The sequence below is a fragment of the Phoenix dactylifera genome, chromosome 14, assembly GCF_051530095.1.
Source record: "Phoenix dactylifera cultivar Ajwa chromosome 14, Ajwa_hap1_PhDact_Kaust_v1.1, whole genome shotgun sequence".
Classification (NCBI taxonomy): domain Eukaryota; kingdom Viridiplantae; phylum Streptophyta; class Magnoliopsida; order Arecales; family Arecaceae; genus Phoenix; species Phoenix dactylifera.
In genome coordinates, this window is record NC_143203.1 from 16,850,233 (window position 1) to 16,870,074 (window position 19,842).

The following is a 19,842-nucleotide window of genomic DNA, read 5'->3' on the forward strand; positions in this document are numbered from 1 at the left end:
AAAAAATTATGTATTTCCCGTCACTAAGCAGTCCCTGAGTTAGTGACGAAGATAACTTGGTCACTGATTTGTCACAGAATTCGGTCACAAGTTTGGTCACTGATCTGTCACAACCTTCAGTGACAGATTTAGTCATCACAGATATGGTCACAAATTTTGTCACTAAATTTGTCATTAATCCCGTCACTAACCTAGTGACAAGATTACCGTCACTAATTTGTCACAACTCACTGAGCAAAATCAATTTTTAGTAACCAAAATTCTGTCACTAAGTTTATGGCTGCTCGTCACAATACTTGGTAAACAATTCAGTAACCAAATTTGGTCACTAATCACATTCTAATAACCTGGTACATTTGGTACATTGATTGGCTCATAATAATAATAATAATAATAATAGTAATAATAATAATAATAATATCAGTAATATCAAAGACATTCAACATTACGCAAAAGTCATTTAACATGTCATTCAAAATAGGCATCAACATGTCCTAAATCCATCAAAATCAAAATCCAAAAGTATGTCATAGAGATCAACAGAGATTTCATTCCTCCTACGAATGCAAAGATCTATCATCTAAGGCAAAAGCAATCACAATGAAGCATGATCAGCAGAACCAGAATCACCATTACTCCCCTGATCTGCATGCCTGGGTCCAAAGCCAATCTCTTCTCTCATCTTTTGAAGAACTTCATCTTGCCATTTTTTCTTTTCGTGCTCAAGAATACCTAGAAGGTCTTCACGCGTATACAACTCTGGAGCTTGACTTGTAGAGGTGGAAGGGGATAATGATTGCCCAATAATTCCAGTAAGATCCTCCAGGGGACTAAAGCCATAGACTTGGCCATGAGTTGGGACACCAGTTGCCTCAAACCACAAGTCATAATCACGTGGTGGAGCATCTGAGGTGGAGGCATCACCATATTTTTTGGAGTATTCAGCTGAATACTTTGTCTGCCAGTTGATTTGAAAGAAGAGAAAAACACTATGGTGGATCAAATAAGAAATAAACATGAGTAAGCTCAATAATATTTATGAATAATAAAAAAATTATACTTACCATGATAGCTTCACTTCTTTTATCCACATATCCTCCCATGCCTTACTTTGTTTTATGCGTCCGATTAAAAGATTCAACTATTGTTGGCTCCCTACTGAGCTTTATTTTCTACAAAAGAGAAAAGAAAAAATTCATTAACATATAATGGGCTGATTTGAGATGATTGAACAATAACATGAAAATTATTATAGAAATCTAATTGAATAAAGATGTGTACCAGTCGTTCGTCATGATTGACAAATGCGATTGATCCTCCACAGTGTTTAGAGATGCTACCATTCTTCATGGTGTTTCTATTTTTTTTGTTGGCTTCTGATTTCTTCTTCCATTATGGGAAAATCCAAATGTCAATTAGCTTATTCCAATTTTCTCTAGAGATCCAATTAGGGGGTTTATCACGGGCTCTATTTAAATCTCCTTTTGATTCCACAAGCTTTTGGCTTCTGACCCTCCCTAATGAGGTTGTCAACCGTCGCTGACAATGCTTGTTCCAAACTTGATGCACATGATGCAATTGTCCTGGAAGAATTGTATGTATCTCCTAATAATATATAGGTCGCAAGTAATCAGACTTACTAATTGAAAAGTGTAACAAGGGCAAAAGTTAATGATAAAAAATATAAATTAATTACATCACCTAAAACTTGTTCCACATTCCAACTTTAGCATGTGCAGGGACCTCCCTTCATGACAACCAAGGACCATTGAAAAATTGGCGCATGATAGCAACAGCTTTGTGGCTGACCTCATAATCAAGAAACCTGCAATTTAAAAAATATTCATTAGAAAATAAACTAAATACTTTAAATGCAACAAACACATAAATAAGTTAGTGATGGAAGAAAGTGATATTTTCATACATTCCTCTTGTGCACCTAACAATCACTTTTCCATTTGTATCAACAGGGGCTTTAAGGATTGGCTCTCGGCCATTGCTCTGTCTTGGATCAGCCCCAAGTTCATCATTCATCTGATCCTCATTCATTGCATCCTCATGATTTTGCACTGCATCATTCATCTGATTATTTATTTCTTCATCTGCATCCACCTCTTCATCCATGTCCTCATCAGGGATGTAGTCATCATCATCATAACATTCCTCGACACGCTCAGGCAATCTACGAGGTTGAGGAGGAACTTGAGTAGCAGCTAGTACTAAAGCTGCTTTTCCATTACCTGTTGGTTTTCCTTTTCTCTTGGCCCTAGCTGCACAACAATAAAAAGTTATAGTTATTTTCCAATATGAATGTCAATAAATTCAATCAAAGTAAAGAGCAATCAGTGGACCTGTTGTTTTTCCTTTGCTCTTTCCCATGTCTGCACAATTATAATTTATAAGTCTAAAATTAGTTATATTAGCATTCATAAATATGCATGTTGTATTTTAATCTTCCTCAGCCTCATGCTCCTCTTCCTCGGTTTGTTCATCTTCAAAATCTTCTTCTTCATCCTCAAAGTCATCTTCCATTTGGTTAGCTGTCAACTCAATTTCTGTTGCATCAATTTCTTCTGCATCTCTATTAACACCAACCAAAATATCTGGATCATCAAGCTCATCTGTCATTGAGATTGGGGTAGGAATCCTGTGGTTCTCTTCTTGATAAAAATCAAGAAAATTTACTTCTGTCCCACTAGGAGGAAATCTACCTCTAGCTTTCGTCTTAATTACTGCCCACCACAATCTTCGATTCTTCTTCTTACCTGGGTAACCAGTGTAGAACACCTGATGTGCTTGTTGAGCTAATACAAAAGGATCATTAGTTGGAAGTCTTAGTCTGTAATTGATCTCAACGAGGCCATGTTGAGGGTGCACTTTCATACCCTTATTCGTATCATACCAGTCACATTTGAATAACACTACTTTATTACCAACACCAAAATAGTCTAACTCGATGATGTCAACCAACATCCCATAATAGTCACTCTCAAAGTCATTGTAACTGCTTCCCTTAATGCACACACCACTGTTGAAAGTTCTTTTATCCTTTCCATATTCTTTGGTGTGAAATCTGTACCCATTCACAAAGTAGCCCTTATAACATTTAACTTTATTCTCAGGGCCATATGATAGATCCTTTAAGCGCCCATCAACATGATTTTTATTGTCATTAACCTAGCATGATAAAAATAATATCATAAGATCATTGAAAGAAATGATAAATATATATATATATATTACACTAACTTATCCTAGTAGAATAAATCAAGAGAAAGTCTAATTTATTATTATATTTATGAATTGCGTACTCACATATGACCTAAACCAAGTCGGAAACTCCATTTCACGTCGTCTTTCCAAATCTATTTGGCTTATATTTGGACAAGATTACCGGATACAATCATCAAAATACCTACAAGACAAAAGCTATAATTAAGTAATATCATATAAGTATAATTAAGTACTTGTGTAACTTACTTTCCAAAAGGTTGAACTTCCTCAAAATTCAGAAGAACATATAATTCAGCAACATTATACTCCTGAGCAGTCAAATGCCTTCCAAAAGGATTTCCAAAAGGCCGACCTTGATGAGTAAAAATGGACAGACGATCCACGAGATCAAACTCTCCTTCGTCATCATTACGGAGAACTTGATTTAACCTCGTTTGTATAGAAGGCTCAAAATAATACGAACAGAAAGTTGATATTTCTTCTATGATGTAAGCCTCGATAATGGAACCTTCAATCGATGCTCGATTCCTTACCTTCTGCTTTAGATCATGCATAAGCCTATAAATAAGATTAATATGTTAATTTCTCAAATTTAATGGATTTAAAGAAACTATTTAATGGATTTAGAGAAAAAGTTATAGTTACAGATTTTACCTTTCAAAGGGGTACATCCATCCGTACTGCACGGGGCCTTCGACCTTAGCTTCATAAGCTAGATGAACAGGTAAGTTCTCCATTGAATTAAAAAATGCAGGAGGGAATATCTTCTCAAGTTTATAGAGAGTAACCACAATATTTTTCTCAAGAACCTCCATATCTTGGACACGCAAAGTTGTGTTGCATAAATCTCTAAAGTAACAGCTTAATTCTGTCAATGCATCCCACACTGCAGCTGGCAATACTTCACTAAATGCAATTGGAAGTAATCTCAGCATGAAAACATGACAATCGTGACTTTTTAACCCGTAAAACTTATAATCATCCAGGTTAACACACTTCGATATGTTTGAAGCATATCCATCAGGGAGTCTTAACCCTTTCACCCACTTGCAGACCTCCATTGCCTAGTCTTTGGACAACACATAGGAAGCTGGAGGCTTAACTAGCTTTCCATTAACAAATTGAATCCTCAACTTAGGATGCTTGCAATACAACTCTAAATCTTGCCTTGCTTTCACATTATCTTTAGTCTTCCCTTTTACATCCATACAAGTGTAAAATATATTGAGAAACACATTCCGAACAATATGCATGACATCTAAATTATGTCGAATAAGTAGTGTATGCCAATAGGGCAACTCCCAAAATATGCTCCTTTTCACCCAATTATGCTCTTTACCGAATCCAGGAATGGTGTGCTTAGGTGCTTTCAAACCAAATGTTATATTAGGCAAGGCAGAGACCCTATTTTTCAACTCTTCACCAGACAGTCGAGGAGGTGGGGGGTCTGTCTCTATTCTACCATTGAAGAAACCATCAACTTGGTATCTGTATGCATGGTCCATGGGCAAGAATTGACGGTGGCAGTCAAAAAAAGAAGTCTTCCCACCATGTTGTAGTGTAAAAGTTTTCGAGTTCTCCATACAATACGGGCAGGCCAACTTTCCATGTGTACTCCATCCTAAAAGCATGCCATATGCAGGAAAATCGTTGATAGTCCACAATAAAGCTGCCTTCATTTGAAAATTCTCTTTTCTAGAAATGTCATAAGTGGTGACCCCTACTTCCCACAACATTTTAAGTTCATCAATCAAAGGCCTAAGCAAAACATCGATACTTTTGCCAGGGCTCTTAGGTCCAGAAATGACTAAACTTAGGAAAATATAGGGTCGTTTCATACACATTGATGGTGGAAGATTTTAAACTGTTACAAAAACTGGCCAACAAGAATAAGGACGAGCTGATTGGCTAAAAGGGTTAAATCCATCCGTACATAGCCCAAGTCTCCCATTACGAGGCTCGATAGAAAAGGATGGATGAATGCGGTCAAAGTGCTTCCAAGCCTCCCCACAAGCAGGATGCACCATCTCATCTGAATCACCTTCCTTCACATGCCATGACATATTTTCAGCCGTCTTGCTTGACATAAAAAGCCTCTGAAGTCTTGGTGTTATTGGGAGATATTGCAACCTTCTATAAGGAACATCTTTTCTCCTACCACCACCATCATTTCTTCTGAGTTTATATCGAAGATGACCACAAATAGTACACTCAATCAAATTCTCTGTTTCCTTATAGAATAGCATACAATTATTCTCACAAACATCAATACTTGTATACTTCAACCCCAATTTCCGAAGCATCTTCTTTGATTGATAGAAATCAGGTGGCAGCTTCTCACTTTCGGGCAACATATTCTTCACTATTTTCATGATTCGATCATAGCAAGATATACTCATATTAAATTTAGACTTGCAATTTAATAATTGACTAATAGCAGATAACTTAGAGTGTTTTTTACACCCTTCCCACAAAGGTACTTCTGCATCTTTCAACAAAGAATAGAAATCTGCAGCATCCTTGTTTGGCTCTTCCTCATGATTAGCTTCAGGTGCACTCCCCAAATGAAGTTCCTCTTCTGGACCCATAACTTCCATCACCATGGTTCTATATTGCTCACCATATTCATAACCAACATCCATTGATCTGGATGCTTCTGCTGCACTTGTACTTACAGGAGGAACTTCCCCAAGAAACTCCCCATGTGCAAACCATGTTGAATACCCCAGTGTAAACCCCTTTCTCAATAGATGAATATTGATCGTATCACGGTCAAGGAATTTCTGGTTGTCACATCTTATACAAGGGCATCTAATCTTATCCCCACTACAATACTCTAACTGAGTAAATGCAAACTCAAGGAACCCTTTAACTCCATCACAGAACTCAGCTCTTATGTAACCATTTTCACAAAGTCGGTGGTACATCCAATTACGATCAAATGGCATAGTTCCTCTAAAAATCAAATGACAATCAAGAAGAAAGTGAACCTAACAAAGATAGACAATAAGCCTCTTCAGCAAAGATGATATAAAATGATATGAAAATAGAGTACACTATTTCAGCAAAGATGTGCATGAACCTAACAAAGATAGACAATAAACCTCTTCAGTTTAATATAATTCTTAAATGAAAGCATAGAAAAGTAATCACTCTAAAAGAAGGGCCCATAAAACTGATTAGATAATTGAGATAATGCGGCAATACTGTTTACCATGTCAAGCAAGAGCACAATAGGAAAAGGTTATCCCATGGCACTTCATGGTAAAGCTAAAGAAAAGAATTTGGCCGGAAAGGGACCTCTCTACGAGAGAAAGTAGGGGCATTATGAGAATTTCACACCATCTAGTTAATAAAAGTCCCATCCCACCATTTCTCCTTCGAGCGAGTACCCAAGCAGCACCTGCAACATCACAGCACAGCAGCCATTCAACCCCCTCCCTCCTTTTCTCTTGCAGCCAACCAAATCCCTCCTCTATCTTTCTCCCCCAAAACAAAACTACTGTCCCCAACTTCCCAAATTGCCTCTCGGCAGGCCAGGAAACTCTCCACCTCCCTTCCATCAAGGGGAAAGACTCGTAGCCAGCTCATGTTCCCATTTTATATGGGGCCTTTGCTTTCCTTTGGTCACAGACAGAAAAGAGGCAAGAAACCTCTCTCCCTCCCTCCCTCTCCTTCGCCTCTCTCTCTCTCTCTCTCTCTCTCTCCCCCCTCTCTCTCTCCCTCACCCCCTCTCTCTCCCTCCCTCTCTCCCTCGTTGGATTACCTTGTCGCGTGCTCAGATCAAAGCATCCAAGAAAACCAGAAAAGAAAGGAATGATGCTCAGATCTAGGGCATTAAAAGAAATCTCCTATTGTGCTGGACGAAGCAAAAGCCGGTGAAGAAATGAAATAGGAATAGATTTAAACCTATACGGAGATATCAAACAGATAAAAAAAAAACTTACAGAGATTGGAAGACAAGAAGAGGCGATCTTTGCTTCGGACGGCAGCGGGGAGGAAGAGCGGGGAATATCAGGAAGCGGTGATCTTTCTTTCCTTGGATCGGAAAATATTAAGAAGCGGTGATCTTTCCTTGGAGCGGGGAATATTAGGGCACGGGGCAGTGGGTTTTATTTTTTTTTCTGGAGGCAAAAAGAAAAAGAAGCGGTGATCTTTCCTTGGAGTTGGGTTTTCTTTTTTTTTTTTTGGAGGCAAAAGGGTTTTTCCAACTGGGATTTGGGCTATTGAAAGGATTTGGGCGGGGCAGTGGGTTTGATTTTGGATTCCCTCTTTTTACTTTTTTTTTAATTATAATTATTCAAAAATAATTTTTTTTAATATTTTAGAATTAAAAATTAAATTTGGTGACGGAAATTTCTGTCAATAATCCGTCACTGTCAAAAATAATTTTTTAAAAATTTATAAACACTTGGGTTACGATTTTTGTGACGGCTAAATTTGTCACTGTTTGGTTGTAATTTTGGTTATCAGTTTTGTGACAGATACCCCGTCACTACGGTGGTCACTAAATTTTGGCGTCCACCCTATCCGCGTATTCTGTAACCGGTCTGTCACTAATCCGTGACAAATAGTGACTGATAACGGGCCGTCACTAGTTTTCCGTCACAATACGCTTGTTTTCTGGTAGTGCATGCAGCATCGATCATCTGACAGTTTCGTTCAGTCAATCCGTTATAGAAACATTGCACTAGCTACCATTTAGGTATTTGATGATGTGGGCATTTACGGATTAGGTCCCAAAATATCTTCCAAGTTTCATGAAATTATTCTTCCTCAGTTTGGGAGAAGCTCGTGATGGCACGTCTAAACTGGTTCGTTCTTCCTATGAAAAAGTATTTTTTAAGGAATTCTTGTTGCATTTGATCCCAGGAACGAATCGAATTGGCTTCTAAAGAATTCAGCCATTGCTTGGCTCTATCTTTAAGGGAGAAGGGGAATAATCTAAGTTTCAGAGCATCATCAGTGAAGTTCTGAATCTTGACAGTAATGCAAATCTCAAGAAATTCATCTAAGTGTTTATATGGATCTTCGTTGGTGAGCCCATAAAAAGATGGGAGCATTTGGATCACACTAGACTTTATTTCATATTGTACTGCTGCTACTTCGGGTAATCGAATGCAAGATGGGGAAGCATAAATGGTGGGAGTAAAGTACTCCCTCAGGAGTTTGGGTTGTTCTTCAGCCATCTCAGGAGGTGGGGATGATTCTAATGTTCTGATCTTAGCTCGAATATTCCTAAGGGTCCGTTCTATTTCAGGGTCAAAAGGTAATAGGTCACGTACTCTAGAACAACTCCCTTGCATACACTAGTACTTGATCAGTCAAGCATGCAATAAAAGAAAAACACATCAATCCTTGTATTTGCCCTAAAATCACTAGACAGCTCCTAACTGGTTTGAAGAGGGCACCTAAGCCTCCAATCCGGTCTAATAAACCGAGTTGACCAGGTAAGCTCCCAGGTATGTGGAGGGGTCACGATGCGTTCGCAAAGATCCCACTTAAAAATCACTTGCCTCGAACAGATGAACTGTCTCCCTTATAGAGACAAAGCTTGCATAGACATCAACTGAGCCACATAGCGAAATTGGTGCAACTTTCTGTGATCTTCGTCCTATTGAGCTCGAATGTTCCTAAGAGCCAACGTCTAATTGATTTTAATTAAGCTGACACTATGTGAGATTGAGTTTACCTAAGTTGGGCAAGAGTCTGGTGATGAAATCCGGCTCTTATCTTGTTGGGGTGATTGCCCTTACTAAGTGCGGGTTAATTGATGTATGTGTATCAAGCATGCATTCACACTTTTGCTGAAATTAATCAAACAATCACCACAAAATTTCACGCTAATTGGAAATCGATTTAAACAAGAAAGGTTTAGAGATTACCAAAGAGAATTTTTCCAGTAATTTAAAAAATTTTGTAGTATTTCTTTTCCAGCAGTTCTCTTTTTGAGCGTCCCAGATTTTTTTCTTCGATTTCTAATCAAATAATACTAAAAGAAAAATTAGTAAGAGAGAAAAAGGAGATAAGAAAAGTAGCAATAATAGAAAATAATTTTTATTTTATTTTAGATATATATATATATATATATATATATATTGAAAGTTTTTTTTTAATGAAAGAAAAAATAACTATGCTAGCAATCCCCGGCAACGGCGCCAAAAATTGATCGTTTATTTCAACTTCAAAAATAAACCACACAATAGCACGTATCCTGTAGGATAGTGATTATAGGTGTCGGTCCACAGGGATTGGAGACAAGTTATTTTTTCTTTAATAATAAATCAAAAAGAAGAGTTTGCTAACTTAATTATACGGAATTAATCTATGAGTATGAATTGAAATTTATCAGAGTAGATGGATCTGGGTTTGAAATCCACCGCGTAACATTGCATTAGGGACTGTGTTCTTAATTTTTATATTTTGGAGAGGCATGCAAATTGGCTACAAGTCTTTTAAAATAAAAATATAAAGAGTTTTAGGAAGATCCATCTTCGGTATAGCATGAAGTGTCTACCTAAGTATGCTAATCTAGGGTACAGCACACCTCATCTTCCTAGGCATGAATCATCTTAGACTACTTTAGCAAACATGAATAGTAAATGGCATGCTCAAGGTTTAAACATCATAAAAAATTTTTTTTATTGAGAATGAGAATTTAAACAAACTCCAAAAAGATTAAAAGAGTAGGAACTAAAATGCCCTGATACATTGCTAGGGCTTCATCCAGCCCTAGACTAGATGTTTAGCTGCGCATGGCTTCCGGACGACCTCCCATCTTCATATGAAAATCTTCCGCTCCCTCTCTTCCCAAAATATCCCAAAGTATTCTCTCCCCCCTCCTTTTTTTATTCTTCTTCCCAAGAACAGAGTCTCCCCTGTTCTTGGCTTTCTCTCGGCCCTCTCCTTCAGCCGATGGCCACCCTCCTCCTTATATAGTTGTCCGGGGTGCTCATTCGGGAAGGGAGAAGAGATAACGGGCTACTGATTTCGGGGCGTGATGCTGGAGGACAGATCGCAGACGAAGAGGATGAAGGGTGTCAATCCGTGGAAGAATGGCTAGATCTTGGGAGGAAGGCGTGATCCGTGGAGCGCCGGATTGATTGTAGATGGCCGGATCAATGGAGCTGGCCGCTGGATCGATGGGAGGTTGACGTGCGGACGGAAGAAGATGAGAAGGCCGCAGGATCGATGGGAGGCTGATGCAGAATGTCTAGATCTCGGAGAAGACGGGGACGGAGCTAGAGACGGATGCCGATCTGGAAGGAGCTGGGTTACCGGCTGTTGGGAAGGAGACTAATCCGGAAGAGGAGGATGCGACACAGCTTAGAACGGATGCATGAAGCTTGGAGCGTGGAAGGGATCCGGAAATGTTGGCTGCGGCTGGAATGGCTCATTGAATGCAGACGGCTGGGATCGCGGAGGAGTGGTCGCTGGATGCACCAGCTGATGGCGGAATACCCGAGGATGAAGACGATGCCGTATGTGCTTGGATGCGGAAGACGTGAATCTCGATTGCTGGGAGGGGCTGATCGGAGGATCGATGGGAGGACGCCGTGGACGGCCATGATGCACTGTGGGAGGAAGAAGATGAACAGTGAAATGAGTTTGTTTTCCGTAACACTGTTCATATGAACAGTGTTTTCACGGAATACTGTTCATATGAATAGTGTCATTTCGGAACACTGTTCATATGAACAGTGATTTCAGTAATTTCAGGAAAAGTTCTTTTTTTTGCTCTATTTTGTCGTGAAAATGGGCATATATGGATTTAAAATAAAGGTCTCCCCTGTTTTGCTTAGTTTGGAAACGTGATGCGGAGATGGAAATTTTTGAACCGTTGGATTGCTTGAGGGAGCCACGGACAGTGGTCGCGGGAAAAGAATGGATTTGGTTGAGAATTGGTTTTGGATTTGAGGTGGGTCATGATCGTTGATTTGCTTGAACTTGTTCTCGAGGCCAATGTTATTTAAATTTAATTCTTGCTAAACTGCTTCAGACCGAACTCGATCAGATAAAATAAACAAGACTAAAAACAAGACTGTGACTTAATAAAATGGGTTACTCAAACCTTTTTTTCATACAAAAATAATTAATTATAACTTTCAATCTAATCAGGACCAAAACCCATTTAATTATAACCTTAGCTTGATTACAACTCCATCAGGTTACCGAACCGGGTCAGCACAATCTCCTCCTTATATGTTTTTCTGTAGTTTTCATGAAAGATCGCAACCAAGAGAGAGACAAGTTCAAGGTCTGGTTTAAGAAAAAAATTATTTACTTCTTACCATATTTTAAATTTATTTCAATGATTATTCAATTTCATGGTAAAATATGTATTTATCAGTTTAAGAACATTGATAAGTGCTATGAAAAGATAACTAAATTATAAATTATTCAGCACTTACCAAGGAGTCCACTCTACCCTCCTGCATTGCAGTCCTCCACCTATATTAGATAATGCAGTTTATGAGTTGATATCCGAGGAGATCAAATTTGGCATTTTTCAATCACAGCATACCGATGCCATTCTTGCCACTACTTCTTGTTGTCGTCAAATGCGGACCGAGGTGGGAGCACAAGCCGAACGATCCTGAGATCGGCTGGAGGCAATTTGAGCATGCTGGTTGACACGTCGGATGCGAGTCTACTCCGCTAGTGGCCTGCAGGAAGTCCGCTTGCCGGAGAGTTTCTAGCGGAGAACCCTCTAATGGCAAAATTAGAAAAATGAGGCAATCATATGGATTCAGCAGAGCGTGACTCTGCGAATATTATCGTATGTGTTATATATCGTGTACCTAAAGTCCCTCGGGTTATCCCTTTATATAGGGAAGCTCACTTTGTCGTTACCTGACGTGACATGGCATGCAATGATAGCTAGGTAGTGACTGGTAGTACGGCCGTAACATGAGAGCCAATTCGCATAGGCAGCCAGTAGCGCTGGTGGGGCACAGGCCATGGTGCTGCCATGGTTGTGGGCTGCCAAAGCTGTCGGTTGTTAGGACTATTAGTCCTTGTCGATACGTATTGATTGTTCTCCTCATTTGATGGCTCCTCTCCAATCAGGACCGAAGTTGCTCACCTCGGTTGGTTGGCTGCTCGGCTAGTAATTGTTGACCGGTTAACTAAATTAGCACACTTTTTGTCATTCAGAGTTGGTTTCTCCTTAGAGAGATTGGCAGGTTTATATATGGAGCAGATTGTGAGGTTGCATGGGGTCCTAGTTACCATTGTGTCAGATACAGACAGTAGATTTGTATCACAGTTCTGGAAGAGTCTTCATAAAGTTCTTAAAACCAAATTGAGCTTCAGCACAACTTTCCACCCCCAAACCGATGGACAGTCAGAAAGGACCATCCAGATTTTGGAAGACATGCTGGGAGCCTGTGTCATGGATCTAGGAGGAGCTTGGGATAGTCACTTGTCACTAATAGAGTTTGCTTACAATAATAGCTATCAAGCAAGTATACAAATAGCGCCTTTTGAGGAGTTGTATGGCTAGAAGTGCCGATCTCCTATTTGTTGGGATGACGTGGGTGAGAGAAAATTATTAGGCCCAGAGATAGTGCAACAAACCATAGATAAGGTGCAAGTGATCAAAGAACGACTTCGTAGAACTTAGAGTCGCCAAAAGAGTTATGCTAATAATAGAAAGAGAGAACTAGAATTTCAAATTAGAGATCATGTTTTCTTGAGAGTGTCACCCGCTAAAGGCTTCATAAGATTTGGAATTCATGGTAAATTGAGCCCTAGGTATTGGTCCGTTTGAGATTCTCGACAGGTGGCATACCGACTAGCTTTACCACCGGCTTTATCCAGTGTGCACAATGTATTTCATATGTCAATATTGAGGAAATACGTTCCAGACCCGAGTCATGTGGTAGCATATGAGCCATTACATCTTCATGAGGATTTGACCTATGAGGAGTTCCCAATACAAATTGTGGACAGAAAAAATCAGGTACTACGACATCAAACCATTCCTTTTGTGAAGGTACAATGGAACAATCATACAGAAAGAGAGGTTACTTGGAAGCTCGACGAAGAGATGAAGGTCAAGTATCCGTAGCTTTTTGAAACCTCAGGTATGTCAATTTCGAGGACGATTTTTTTTTATGGGGGGAGAATGTAAAGGCCCACATATTGGGCTTGGGCTGGCCTCTAAGCAAGGGCGCTGGCCCAACACATGAAAAGGGGGGAGGGAGACTCTCGATTGGAGTCTTCTCCCTCTCCTATTTCAAACTCTTTTTCCTCCTCCCAAATCCACCGAAAGGAGAGATTTAGGGTGATCAAATCCTACTATATTTGGGCCAATCCTCATCCATAAAAGACCTCCTCCCTCTCTTCCTAGGGAAAGAAGAGAGAGATTTGGAGTTCTAGGCGATCCATGAGAAGCTTGGGTTGTTCGCTATCGGGCTTGTCTGAGAAGCTCGCCGGAGGCAAGGTGAGCACCCTCTCCTCCTTCTCCTTTGTCTTTAGGCCATTATTTCTCTGGGAATACGACCAGTAAGCCACCGGATTGATGGGGAAACCAAACCTTTGTTCGGTTTTTTCCTCCTTTCGTTTGGCCAACATCGCCGGGCATGGCATGTGGCCAGTCGTCGCCGGGCGTGGCACGTGGCCGGCACCACGAGCGGTTACTGCCGCCGAGCTTGCCCACGGGGAGAAGATAGAAAGAAAGAGAGAGAAAGAGAGGGAGAGCCACTTGGTTCTCTCCTCTTTTCTTATCCTTCTCTCTTCTCTCTCTAGTTGGGGTTCTCTCTCTCTAAACTTAGATCCAGAGAGATCATTGTTTTGAGGGTTCTGGGTTATCATATATCTTGGATAATTTTTAATGATGATTTGGTTCTATAGGGGAACAATCTGTTGGATGAGAGGATGTTGAGCGGGGTTTTACGTATCCCGGTTCATAGATCGCCGTAAGGGCGAGTGATTAGTCTGTCTGAGCTTTTCAACAAAGTGTAAGAATCCTTGTACGCCAATCCTACATGATATAAATATTTATGCACCTATTTATGTATGATGTTCTATGATCCAGATAAGTAAGAAGCAAGAATAATTTTATATTAAATTATATTTTGATCGTATTTGCTTGTGGTTGGTATCATGATGGATACATACATGTGCATAACCTACATCTGCATAATTGGATTTATGGATGTGGTGCTATAGACTAACCTTGATATTTTTTAGTTGCTCGTCATGGGTTGGAAACGTGACTAGGGTTAATCTAAAGCTAAAAATTAATAAAAGGGATTGAAGTGTGCATGTGAAATTAATTAAATAAACATTAGCTTTGGGCCGTCTCATTACTATTAGTTTTTCTGTCACAGGCTCTGAGTGTGACAATATTGGTTTTTCCATCATAGGCTCTAAGTGTGACAATATTGGTTTTTCATCATAGGCTCTAGGTGTGACAATATTGGTTTGCCCATCACAAGCTCTAAGTATGACACTATTGGTTTGCCCATCACAGGCTCTAAGTGTGACAATATTGGTTTGCTTGTCACAAGTTCTAAGTGTGATACTATTGGTTTGCCCGTCACAGGCTCTAAGTGTGACACTACTAGTTTGCCCTATCACGGGCTGGAAACGTGACCAAGATTTGGCCTAAAGTCGGAAAGATAATTGATCCAAATCAAGTTGAAAGAAAAAGCATTGAAAACAGTAATGATGATTTATGAGCTATCATATGTAATATTATTCTTGTGTGGCTAGACTTTTATTGATGTTTGATGTACATACTTATATTGATTATTTGAGCCTTTTGATACCGATCTATGATTTCATGATATGTGCATCACTTTCTTGTGATTTTCAATTTTATATTATTATTGTATTGGTATGGATGTGTAGGAATTCTTACTAGGTTATAAAGTTCACCCCCTTCTCTTGATTAGTATGTCCTAGAAGCCAATGTGGCTGACACATATTTATAATCTGGGATATAAAACCCTTATTATTGATTAACAAGATTGGGCATTATTTTCATTCATGTTTGTATGTGTCCATGAATCGTCCAAAAAATTAATAAAATAATGACACATATTCTCAAGAGTTGAGAATTTGGGTCATGTGTCATTAGTGATTAATTTCTAAATACTCCTAATCGATGGATCATCACGAGGATGGTGATCGATCCACCGAGATTAGTGCACAGATCACCTAGTTAGATGGATGAGTCTCGAGTCTACAGTGTGGGGACACTGGAGTGATTGTGCAAGTGCTTGTTAGAGAACAAGGATACTGAGCGTGACCAAAGCAAGTAGTCACATGGAAGTTTATCCACTCATCAGTGACATCCTTATACTGCAGTTGTATGTGAGGATGATAGTGGTATTTTGATGATTAATACAATAATCAAGAGTATATTACAAGTTAATTCGATACATCATTTATAAGTCTGTTACTCTCAGTACATTAGTATAATAAGATAAAGATGCATTTCATTGTTTATATGGATGAATCTAATCTTAAGTTGCAGCAAAGTGTGGATTGAGTCGACCCCAAGGTTGATTGAGTCGACCCCGGCACATCAAGAAAGCATCTGGCACACTTCTGCAAAAATGGCATGGATGAACAGTAGTTGGGTCGACCCAAGCAAAGAATGAGTCGACCCAAACCTCAAGCCTCTCAAGCCTCAAGAAAATAGTTCTCTGGAAACACTGAGAGGGTCGACCCAAATGAAACTTGAGTCGACCCAAACTTGAGTCGACCCTAAGTTAACATGAGTCGACCCAAAGGCAATGACATTCAAAAATAGGTTCTCTGGAAACCCTGAGAGGGTCGACCCAAGTGGAAGTTGAGTCGACCCAACTGAACCTTGAGTCGACCCAAAAAGATGTTAAGTCGACCCAAGTAAAGGAAGGCTGAAATGCAAGGTTCTGTGGTTCTGAGAGGGTCGACCCTAGCAAAGGTTGAGTCGACCCAAGTGAAAGTTGGGTCGACCCCAGTAAAAGTTGAGTCGACCCAAGCACGGGCAGAAGCATAACGGTTAGTTCTGCAGAAGTACTTTTTGACCTTCCAACAGTGAGTAACGGCTAGTTTTTGAATTCTAACCATTGGGGCTTGTCCAATGGATGAAGGAAACTATTTAAAGTGACACTATTCATTAGAGAAAATATACTTTTGCAAAATATCAAAGATTACACAAGAAAGACAAGTGCCCTAATCTTCTTCATCCAAGTGCTTCATTCAAGAGTGAAAAGAAAGTGGTTGAGCAGATTCCAAGAGATATTAAGAGCTCCATCCATCCTTGAAGAGTGAAGCATTCTTGACAAAGAAGAGAGAAGTTTCATCAAGCGATAACTATTCTCTAAACTCTTCTTTGTAGATTATAATTGTTATATTTGCTCATCTAGGAGCTTCAACTTTCTTCCTTCTTTTATTAATCACCTTGTAAAGGTTTGTTGGTGAGCCCGCAAAACCAACGGAGTAGGTTTATTGGTGAACCCGTAAAACCAATTGTAAAGATTCGTTGGTGAGCCCGTAAAACCAACATAGGTTCATTGGTGAGCCCGTAAAACCAACATAGATTTTTGGTGATCCCGAAAAACCAAAGTGTAAAGGTTTTTGGATTGTAAGCCCAGAAAACAATCCAACTGTAATCCGCGGGATTATAGTAAATTCCCAAGGAGTCGCTTGGGGAGTGGACGTAGGTGCTTGGAAGAGCACCGAACCACTATACTTCTTGTGTGTTTGTATTGTGCTTTGTTATATTTCACTAACTCATCAATTGACATAAGTAAGATAGTAAAAATTAAGAGAAACCAATTCACCCCCCCCCCCTCTTGGCTTGTCACCTTGGGCAACAAGTGGTATCAGAGCAAGGTGCTTCTATAGTATTTGTTGATCTCACAATCAAGAGTGAAAGATCATGACAACCCAAGTGGGATGTTCTATGAGTGAGGGGCAATCCACAAATTGACCTCCTCTATTTAATGGCACAAATTACACATACTGGAAAGCTAGGATGAGGATATTCATTCAAGCTCTAGACTATGAATTGTGGAATATTATAACTAGAGGACCTCACACACCCACAATTAGTATAGAGGGCACTATCATACCCAAACCAGAAATGAATTGGAATGAAAGTGATAGAAGACTAGCACAATTAAATGCTAAAGCGATTAATGTACTTTACTGTTCACCAGATGTAAGTGAATTCAATAGAATATCTACATGCATCTCTGCAAAAGAAATTTGGGATAAACTTGAGGTCACACATGAAGGAACTAATCAAGTTAAGGAGTCAAAAATAAACATATTAGTACATAAGTATGAATTGTTTAAAATGGAATCCACTGAGTCCATAACTGATATGTTTACTCGTTTTACTGAAATCATAAATGGGCTAAAGAGTTTAGAAAAGTCTTATACTAACTCTGAATTGGTGCGAAAAATTCTCAGGTCTCTACCAAGAGTTTGGGAGGCCAAGGTAACAGCAATTCAGGAAGCAAAGGACCTCAATACACTGTAATTAGAGGAACTTCTAGGATCACTCATGACCCATTTGTTGACCATGAGGCAAAACTCAGAAGATGAGGTCAAGAGAAGAAAGACCATTGCCCTAAAGTCTATCACTCCAAAATAAGAAACTGAGTCGGAAGAATCTGATGATGATGATGAATTTGATGAAGAAGGAATGGCTATGCTTGGAAGAAAATTCAGAAAATTTATGAGAGGTAAGAAGAGATTTCATAAAAAGAAACCCTTCTTCAAAGGTAGCTCAAGCAAAGAAAAGGGTAAGGACAAAGAAAAGGAAAAGGAAACATCTATTTGTTATGAGTGTAACAAGCCCGGGCATTATAAGATAGATTGCCCGGAATTGAATGGCAAGAAAACTTAAAAAGAAGAACTTCATGGCTGAATGGAGTGAAAGTGAGGAGTCAAGTTCGGAAGAGAAAGATCATCAAGAGACGGCCCAAATATGTCATATGGCCAATGACGATGAGGTAGATTCTGAACTTGAATGTGATTTTACTGTTGATGAATTACATGATATATTTTTCGAACTCATGGAAGAACACAAAAAACTAATCAATAAAAATAGAGTTCTAAAAGAAGAAAATCAATCTCTTATCAAAGATAAGCTGAAACTATCTCATAACTGTGAAACATTAAGTAGGAGACTCACAAATGAAACCAAGAATCTAATTGCTGAAAATGTCAAGTTAAAAGAAGATGCTGAAAAATATAAATCCTTAGTAGACAAATTTACTCTTAGCTCAATCAAATTAAATATGATTCTTGATAGTCAAAAAGCTGTATATGATAAGGCTGGATTAGGATATAAAACAAATAGGAAACAAAAATACTTAAAGAATATATTTGTAAAAGCTAAAAACGAAAATATTACTTGTCATTGTTGCAATAAATTAGGACATAAAGCATATGAATGTAACTATAGAAAGTCCAGCCAAAACAAATTGAGTAATAATTATAAGCTTAAATTCAAGAAAGTTTGGGTTCCAAAAGGAACATCAAGTACTAACCCTAAAGGACCCAACATAGTTTGGGTACCTAAAGCTCATTCTTGATCTTGATTGCAGGGGTGTCTTGCAGCTAATAAAGTGGATAAACGATGATATCTAGATAGCGGCTGTTCAAGACACATGACCGGTGACGTAGACCAATTTGTCACCTTGGAATCTAAGAAGGGTGGAGTAGTAACCTATGGAGACAATGGAAAAGGGTATATCATTGGAAAGGGTAAAATTTTCATTACTCCATCTACCTTCATAGAAAATGTCTTATTAGTTAATGGTTTGAAACATAACCTACTTAGCATAAGTCAATTTTGTGATAAGGGTTTAAAGTCACATTTGAAGCATCAGTATGCATAATCACAAATCCTAAAGATAATAACATTGTACTTATAGGACAAAGGCAAAGAAATATTTGCATGGTAGATCTTCATAAATTAGGCAAGAAAAATGGATTATGTTTAATTACTAATGAAGAAAAGAAAAATGAAACAAGTTGGCTTTGGCATCGAAGACTAGGACATGCTAGTATAGAATTAATATCAAAACTAGTCAAGAAGGAATTAATAAAAGATGTGCCAAAATTGATCTTTGAAAAGGACAAAATTTGTGGACCATGCTCATTAGGAAAACAAACAAAATCATCCTTCAAATCAAAGAATATAGTATCAACAACTAGACCTTTTGAACTCATACATATGGATCTATTTGGACCCACTAGAACTGCGAGTCTAGGAGGGAAGAAGTATAGACTAGTTATAGTAGATGATTTTTCAAGATATACATGGGTTTCATTTTTGGCACATAAGAATAAAGCATTTTCAGCATTCTTGAAATATTATAATTATATCATAAATGAAAAGAAGCTCACCTTAATAGCAATTCGAAGTGATCATGAAACTGAATTTGAAAATCAACACTTTGAAGAATTTTGTAATGAAAACGGTATCTCACATCAATTTTCAGCACCTAGAACGCCTCAACAAAATGGGGTTGTTGAAAGGAAAAATAGGACCTTGGCAGAAATGGCACGCACGATGTTGTGCGAGTCAAATCTTCCAAAGTACTTTTGGGCTGAAGCTATAAGCACTGCTTGCCATATTCTAAATCGGGTTTT

The 19,842-nt window shown here is 38.8% G+C and overlaps 1 long non-coding RNA gene and 1 pseudogene across 1 annotated transcript; both read right to left on the reverse strand.

Moving 5' to 3' along the window:
• Positions 1-445: 445 nt before the first annotated feature.
• LOC120112487 (uncharacterized) lies at positions 446-7,380 on the reverse strand. The gene is made up of 5 exons (XR_016398370.1): positions 7,182-7,380; positions 1,925-2,270; positions 1,282-1,825; positions 1,065-1,172; positions 446-958 (listed from the first exon to the last, which is right to left on the reverse strand). It is a non-coding gene; the product is annotated as an uncharacterized LOC120112487 (long non-coding RNA).
• Positions 3,324-5,721, reverse strand: LOC149751373 (uncharacterized; annotated as a pseudogene).
• Positions 7,381-19,842: the final 12,462 nt, after the last annotated feature.